Source organism: Halichoerus grypus, chromosome 6, assembly GCF_964656455.1.
Source record: "Halichoerus grypus chromosome 6, mHalGry1.hap1.1, whole genome shotgun sequence".
NCBI lineage: Eukaryota > Metazoa > Chordata > Mammalia > Carnivora > Phocidae > Halichoerus > Halichoerus grypus.
In genome coordinates, this window is record NC_135717.1 from 43,503,880 (window position 1) to 43,511,259 (window position 7,380).

A 7,380-nucleotide genomic window follows, 5' to 3' on the forward strand; every position below is an offset into this window, starting at 1 on the left:
CCTTCCCCCCTCAGGCACCAACGGCCTCTCCAGCAACACAACGTGGGACTGGATTGTGTTAAATTCTGGCTTCGGAAAACATAACTTGATAGCTGTTCCAGAGCTGGGACATGATCTTTTTTTCCTGAAGGAAGTGGCTCTCGAGTCAGCAATGTGATGATCCTGTGTTTCTTATTCACTCACTGAGCAACAACTTCTGGGGTCCTCAAGAAATCGATTCTAGTGGTCCCCAGCCTGGCTGACTAAAGACCCACTCCCCCCAGCCTTTGGAAGGAGATCCATCTGACAGAGTCTAGAAATAAGAATAAGAAAGCCCTCTCCTTTGGATATTGACTCGTAAGATTAAGAAAATTTTATTCTATTTTGACTAACGTTTAAAAAATGCATTTTAACACTTTCTCAAAAGATTTCTAGCCAAAGAACTTTCTCCGGTATATCAGGACTTTTTGCGGCACAGAACAAAAATATCCCAAGCCCGCCTAAACAAAAAGAAGAATCGTTCTTAAGAGCCCCTTTCATCTCACATGTCAAGGGGAGGGACCTATCTGGGGTCTCGGATAGGGGTGAAGCTTCCTTGGCTTTCCATTTTCTCCCTTACTGCTTCCTAGACTCCAACGGTGGACATTGACCTTCGGCGTCCCTGGGGAGATAGCAGCTGACCATGTCCCCCCTGCCCCCACCTCACGCTGTGTTCTGCACTGGCCCTTTGGTTCTGGGCCCATCCGTTATTGCCAACACCACTTCTTCTGTTGTTGCTTCTTCATGCTAAAAGACAAAAGGCTTGCACTAGGCTTTAGGGCCAGCTTTCCATCCTTGCCTCTACTGCTGACATTTGAGACAGGATGACTCCCTGGGTAGTGGAGGGTGTGGAGCAGCATCCCTGGCCCCTACCCCCTAGGTGCCAGGGGCAGCCACTCTTGCTGAGCTGTGGCAGCCAAAATGCCCCCAGACATTGCCAAACGTCCCCTGAGGGGCAGAACCACCCTTAGGGACAAAGATACCTGAGTTGATGCTCTAACTCCTCATTTCCGTGTGATTGTAGGTGAATTAGTTCATCCCTTTGTGTCTCAGTGTCTTCATCTGCAAAGTAAACTTAATTAAAACTTTAAAAATAATAATAACATGGAAAGTATTCTGACTTCCACAAGATAATGTAGAGAAAACATTTAACACAGTAGCATGTCATAAAACACTCAAAAAATTATGGTCATTATTTAAAAATAAATCCAAATAACCAACTAACATTTTTTATTTTAGGAGAAAAATTTTGGGTATCAATTTAGTGTCCATGGGTAGCAAATTATTCTGTAAACAATGTATTCATTCTAGTCAAAAGCTGTGTTACAGTGTATTTGACCTAGAAGAGTCTTGTTATACTTTGCTCCTGAAAACCTCAGCTATTACTTACATATTTATTTATTCTCCACCCTCTCAAATTACTATTTCCAAAGACCCTTAAAAGTTATATCAGCATTCTTGAATTTATCCTCACCCCAATATTACCTTTTTCAAAATTTTCAAAATGGAAGAGAAAAAAGAGTAAAAATTGAAAGATGCAAGGGAGAGAGAAACTACTTTAAATCTGACTTTGAATTGAAACATAATCATGAAGGTCTGAGGCGAGAAAGGGACGCACAAGTTCTGGGAAGTGGACAGCCATGGCACATAATGATATTTAAAGCTCAACTCTTAAGCTTCAGCAGTGAAAATGTGTGAGGGTGCCTGTCCACCGAGCATAGCAGCCCCTAGGCTGGGGTCTCCGATTTTGAAGAGTATCACTCTCATAAAAATAGAAACTAGATTTCTAGAAACTCCAGGAATTCTCTTAAGATTTAACATGGGGCTTCACATGATTTCATGAGCATTTTCCCAGCTTGAGGCCAAGAGTGTAGCCATCACCTGCCAGGCTCATGAGCGCCAAGGATGCTGTTAGTCAATTGTTAGAATTGCTACCTGGAGTGTTGATTCCAGACCCCAAAGGAAGGTGACACAACTCTACAAACCATATTGTCAAAATGCATCACCTAAGTTCTAGCAGACAGTGGGCGGTTGGCCCCTTTGGAGGACCTGGGGAGTCCCACGCACACATCTCTCCACCCACCTGCCAGACCCAAGCTATCAGCGCCCACGGAAGGAAGAACGGAGCACCACACAGGACCCGGGAGACAGAGGACGCGTCCACACCCCAGAGCATTAAATGTCCGAAGCCAGGGGTGCGGCAGGGGGAGAGCAGAGCTGACAGTTTTTAGGGCAGTGAAAGTACTCTGTATGATACCGTGATGGTAGATACGTGTCATTACACATTTGTCCAGACCCATAGAACGTGCATCACAGAGAGTGACCCTGATGTAAATTATGGACTCTGGGGTGATGACAACGGGTCCCCATAGGTTCATCAGTTGTGACAAATGATCGGCTTTGATGGGAGTGTTGATGGTGGGGAGTCTGTGGGAGGACAGGGGGTACATGGGAGATCTCTGTACCTTCCCCTCAATTTTGTTGTCAACCTAGAACTGCTCTAAAATATAGTCTACCAGGAAAATGGAAAAGAAAAGCAGTGGCCTTTAAAAAAAAAAAAAAATCACAGATGGTAAGAGGAAAAAAACTCTATTTTGTTTCCTAAATTTACCCCATCACTTTGCATACATAGTCACAATAAACCCGTGTCATTTAGTTATTTGCTTAATAAAAGTTCATATTTATAGGGGGCCTTCCGAGCTCTCGGCTTAAATGCTTTACATGGGTGACTTCCTTGTACCTCAAAAGAAAAGTGAGCTAGGTATTATTTGATCCCCATCTTCAGAGGAGGGGCCTGAGAGCAGAGAGGTCTGGGAAACTGTTCAGGGTCCGGCAGGGGTGACAGAGTGACCTGCAAGACTCAAACGAAAGGCCACACCAGGCTGGGCTCGCTGAAGAGGTCACTGTGATGGTCCCGCTTCTGGGAGCACACAAACTGGAGGAGAAAACTGTAAAATTTTAAAGGAAGAATCATCCTACCTTATAGACGGAGGGTTCAGCCATTAAGAACAAGCCACAGAAACCTCATAGCAGGGGAACGGAGTTGGGCTCGGGGACCCCAAATGCATGTCAGGACGTGGGGGCTGGTGAATCAGGAGCTGCACCAATCGCCCTGGTTTGAAAAGCAGTGGTCTTACTCAATTACGAGAGATTTGTTCAGGGAAAAAAAAAAAAATCGAATCAGGACAACTCACTTTGAGAAATACGTGCTGATATCTGGGGCACGTTTAAAGACGGAAGCCAAGGGAACCGGAGCGCAGAGGTGCGACCTGACATGGGGATCAGGTCTTGGAGGAGGAGGGGGAGCACAAGGATGCGAGGAGCCCCCGCACACCCATGCGGAGAACAGTCCAGAACTTGAAAAGCGGCTGCGAACGCAGGAAAGGACCCACCATTTCCGGAGTAAAAGTCACAGGGAGATGCCAACAGCTCAGCCTGCTTCCCGGGCTCTGGGCGGTCCCGCCTCCACACCTGCGCGCCCCGACACCCCTTGCTCCGACGGGACCTCCTGCCCTGTCCCCGAACATGCTCCTGGTCCCTGTCACTGGCACCGTCCGTGTCACCCGTCCTGCGCTGCGGCCTCCATGCGGACAGGATGCGGGTCCCCACAGCAGGCCTGGCCCGAGCTCACCTGCACAGGTGCGCGCTGCTGGAAGTCCGGGGACCGCGTGCCCCTGCCTCCCCGCGGCGGCCCCGCATCCGTCCCTGCCCTGCGTGGCCCCACCTCACCTTCCCGCGGGCCCCCCACCCCCCCGGCTGGCTTGCCCCTGGCCTCCCGCCGCCTTAGCGTCTAAGACGTCATCTCCTGCCCAGCTGTGCAGACTGACACGGTGGGACACCCTCCCGAGGGCAAAAGCCTTGTCCCTGGGACACAGCGTTTCTGGTCCTGCACCTGAAGTTTCTGCGCCCAGCCGAGCTCCACACACTGCTGATTGCTCCTATCATAGGGTGTGGGGGGAGCCTGGGAGGGGGGCACTTCACTGCCATCCCACCCTGGGGCTTGTGTTCGCTGTCCTCATGGTTTCTTCTCCCGATTGTTGCACACCTCCTCGCCCCGCCCCTCTGACCATAGGCAGACTCCTTCCTCCCGCTTCATCATAGAACAAAGTCCCGAGGCAAATATCTGTCCCCAAGTCTCCCCGCCTCTCCCCCTCACCACCCAGCCCCCAGGCTGTCACTCATTTGGGGTGGCCGTGTGTGCTCACTCTGGGTGATGAATCCCATAGGCTCTCAGCCAGTCAGGACAACCCCAGCTCCGGACTCAGACACAGCCTCCCACGAATGGGAAAGGGGCAGCTGGTGGCCAAGTTCCAGCCACTCACACAGAAGGCAGAACCCGCTGAGGGTCTTCTTAGGAAGACTTGGCTTCCCTGACAATGAGGAAGATGCAAGGGGCGAGCTTGCTGAGGCTATCCCTTTCCCATCGCCCTGCTTTGACATGGACGTGATGTTCGGAGCGGCAGCAAGCCAGTTTATAACCATGAGGTGAAAACATCAAAACAAAGGCCAGCAGGGGAAGAAGGGAGCCAGTGACCTCCAAGTCTGGGACCATGCCGCACTTCTACTTACTAAGTTACTAAGTACTTACTAAGTAAAACTAAGTTTTAGTTACTAAGTAGATACAGTAAATATCCTCTAGGCCCTATAGCCAGAGGCATTGCTAACTAACACAGTGCCCTGCCCCAAATCTGTTCCTTCCAGCGTCTCTAACTGGCTTAATGACCCAAGCAACAAGTCTGGGCATATTCACAAACTCATCCTATTTCTTCTTCCCTACCTACCTACTGGCCGGGTTTTCTTGGAGTCACTTCCTCTCTTCCTTTCATTAGTACTTCTTCCTTCTACCTTCCTCATCTCTAGCTTTGGTTACTCCACAATTAAACCTACATTTGAATCCCAATCTTTCAATCCACCTGCCATGCTGCCACCATCTTTGTAAGCCGGACAGCTGATCACCACCCTGTTGGAAAAATTCATGCTCCCGCCCAGCCGAGAATATGCATTATCCCATCGCGACATCCCCCAGAGGCCTCTCCACAGTCCCACCTCTCCAGCCTTCCTGTTCTCGCTGCCTGCACTCAGCCAGATATCCCATAGTCAAAACTATGGTTTCCTTAGGACATTGCTACTGCAGACCTCCGTGCCTTTGCTTCCAGCTCACTCTCTACCCGGAAAGCTTTTCTGCTTTTTCTACCTGGCGTGAGAGATCTATTTTCTGAGATGCAACATGTTACTTCTCCTATAAAACTTTTCTGCTCCCCTCCATCACAGTGGAAATCCACTCTCTCCTGTGTATGCCCACTTTGTAAATAATTGTATCATGTTAAGTGCCGTATTTCACAACGTGAGTGAGGCTCTATGTCCCTGTGGGTCCCATGAGGATCTGGACCATATCGCCTTTGTGTCTACAGAGACTAATACAGATCCTGGCAAATAGCACACACTCAGTAATCACTGTAGGAATGAATGAGTGTAAACTTATTGTGTGGATGGTACAGTATTTCACTTTTGTGTGCCGACCTGTCTCTTTGCCAGAGTGGGAGCCCCTTGAAGCTGGGCTTCTATGTTCCTCATCTTTGAATCCCCGACACATAGCATGCTGCTCAGTAAACAGTAGACATTCAATAAATGTTGCATCGAACAAAACAGGATGGAGGTCATTCCTGCATCATGGGAAGAAGCGAGCTCATGTGTTGGTCATCTTATGTAGCTCAGACACTGCTTTGTATAGAAGGGAAAGTGAGACACGGTGGCCTAAGAACATGAGCTGAATTGAGATTCCCTGCTCTCCAATTCCCTTCTGTCAAATATATTCTGTGTGACCTTGGCCAAGGTGATTAACCTCTCTTAACTCAACTTCCTCAGATGCGCTATAGGCTTGAAAGTGCTTGCCTCACATGGCAGAGTAAGGATTAAATGGGGTAGGAGGTTTAAACTGCTTAGCACAGACCAAGTATCCACGTCGTAGGGCCCCCGTAGCAAGCACCCCAGCCTGGGGTAAAACAATAGACATTTACTGTCTCCCCGTCCTGGAGGCTGGGAGCCGAGGTGCGGGCGTGCGCGGGGCTGGTGTCTCCCGAGGCCTCTCTCCTGGGCCTGCAGACGCCGTTCCCTCCCCGGGTCTTCATGTGGTCATCCCTCTGCCTGTGTCTGTGTCCTATAATCCTCTTCTTATAAGAACGTCAGTCAGATTGGATTAGGGTCCACCTAGTGACCTCATCTGACCTTAGTCACCTCTTTAAAGACCCCATCTTCAAGTACAGTCACACCTTCAGGTCCTGGGCATTAGGATGTCTGCACACGAATTTGGGGGAACATGATTCAACCCATAACACCCTGGCAGATGGAATGCCACAGGTACATAACAATACAGTTAATAAGTACTATTTTTGAGTAAATGGTCATTTATTCTTATATTAATCCCTTCATTTATTGATGCATTAAAAATACATGAGTCAGGTGCCTTCTGTGTACCTGACCAGGTCAGCTCCCTTTGAAGCCAGGGAGGGAAAGAAACAAGCAACCACAGTGTGGTTGGTGAATGCACCTTGGATTCCACGGCTCTGGTTGTGGGCAGGGAAAGAGTGAAAGACCGGGCTGCCACAGCCAGGGGAACATTTACTGATGTTACTGATGTTCCCCCAGGAAATGCAAACCCCCATGTTCCCGAGCAGAAGGGGAGCCATCTGTCTCCACCACCGGGTTGCCAGTGGCCCTTCTCACCGGAATCACCTGGCTTTCAAAGCAAGAAGGACGGGAGGGCTCTGAGGGCGCAGGGAGCCGCAGGCTGTGCGCACGGAGAGGCCAGACTCAGCAGCCTGGGTGGGAGGAAGTGAGCTTCTTTCCAACAAGAGCGAACAAGCTCCATGCTCAAAACTTAACCTCTGAGCAACTGTGCACAAAGAGGCGAACTACAACTCACACTAAAAGAGCTGATTTCAAAAAGTGGAATTACCAGTGAACAATATCACACACACACATGTGCACATTGCATGCACACGCATGCACACATGTGCACACATGCGTGCACGCACACACATGACATATGCACACATGCATATGTACACGCACATGCACGCACACACATGCACATGGCCTGTGCCACAACCAAAGGTCCATCCAGAGTGATGAGAGAAGCAGCCACTGTCCCGGCCGCATGGGTGGGGAAAAGACGCTTGAAGGACACATTACAGACTTATTATTGTCACATAGAGTTTATCACACGGAACCCTCTTAAGTTCACTGCCGACTATCGTGTGCTAAACGTTTATATGGGTTCAAATACTCTCACCTGATTTTTTTGTTGTCTCTTTTAGTGATATTTTCAATAATTTTTTGGGTGTTATGATAGCTGTCTGGACG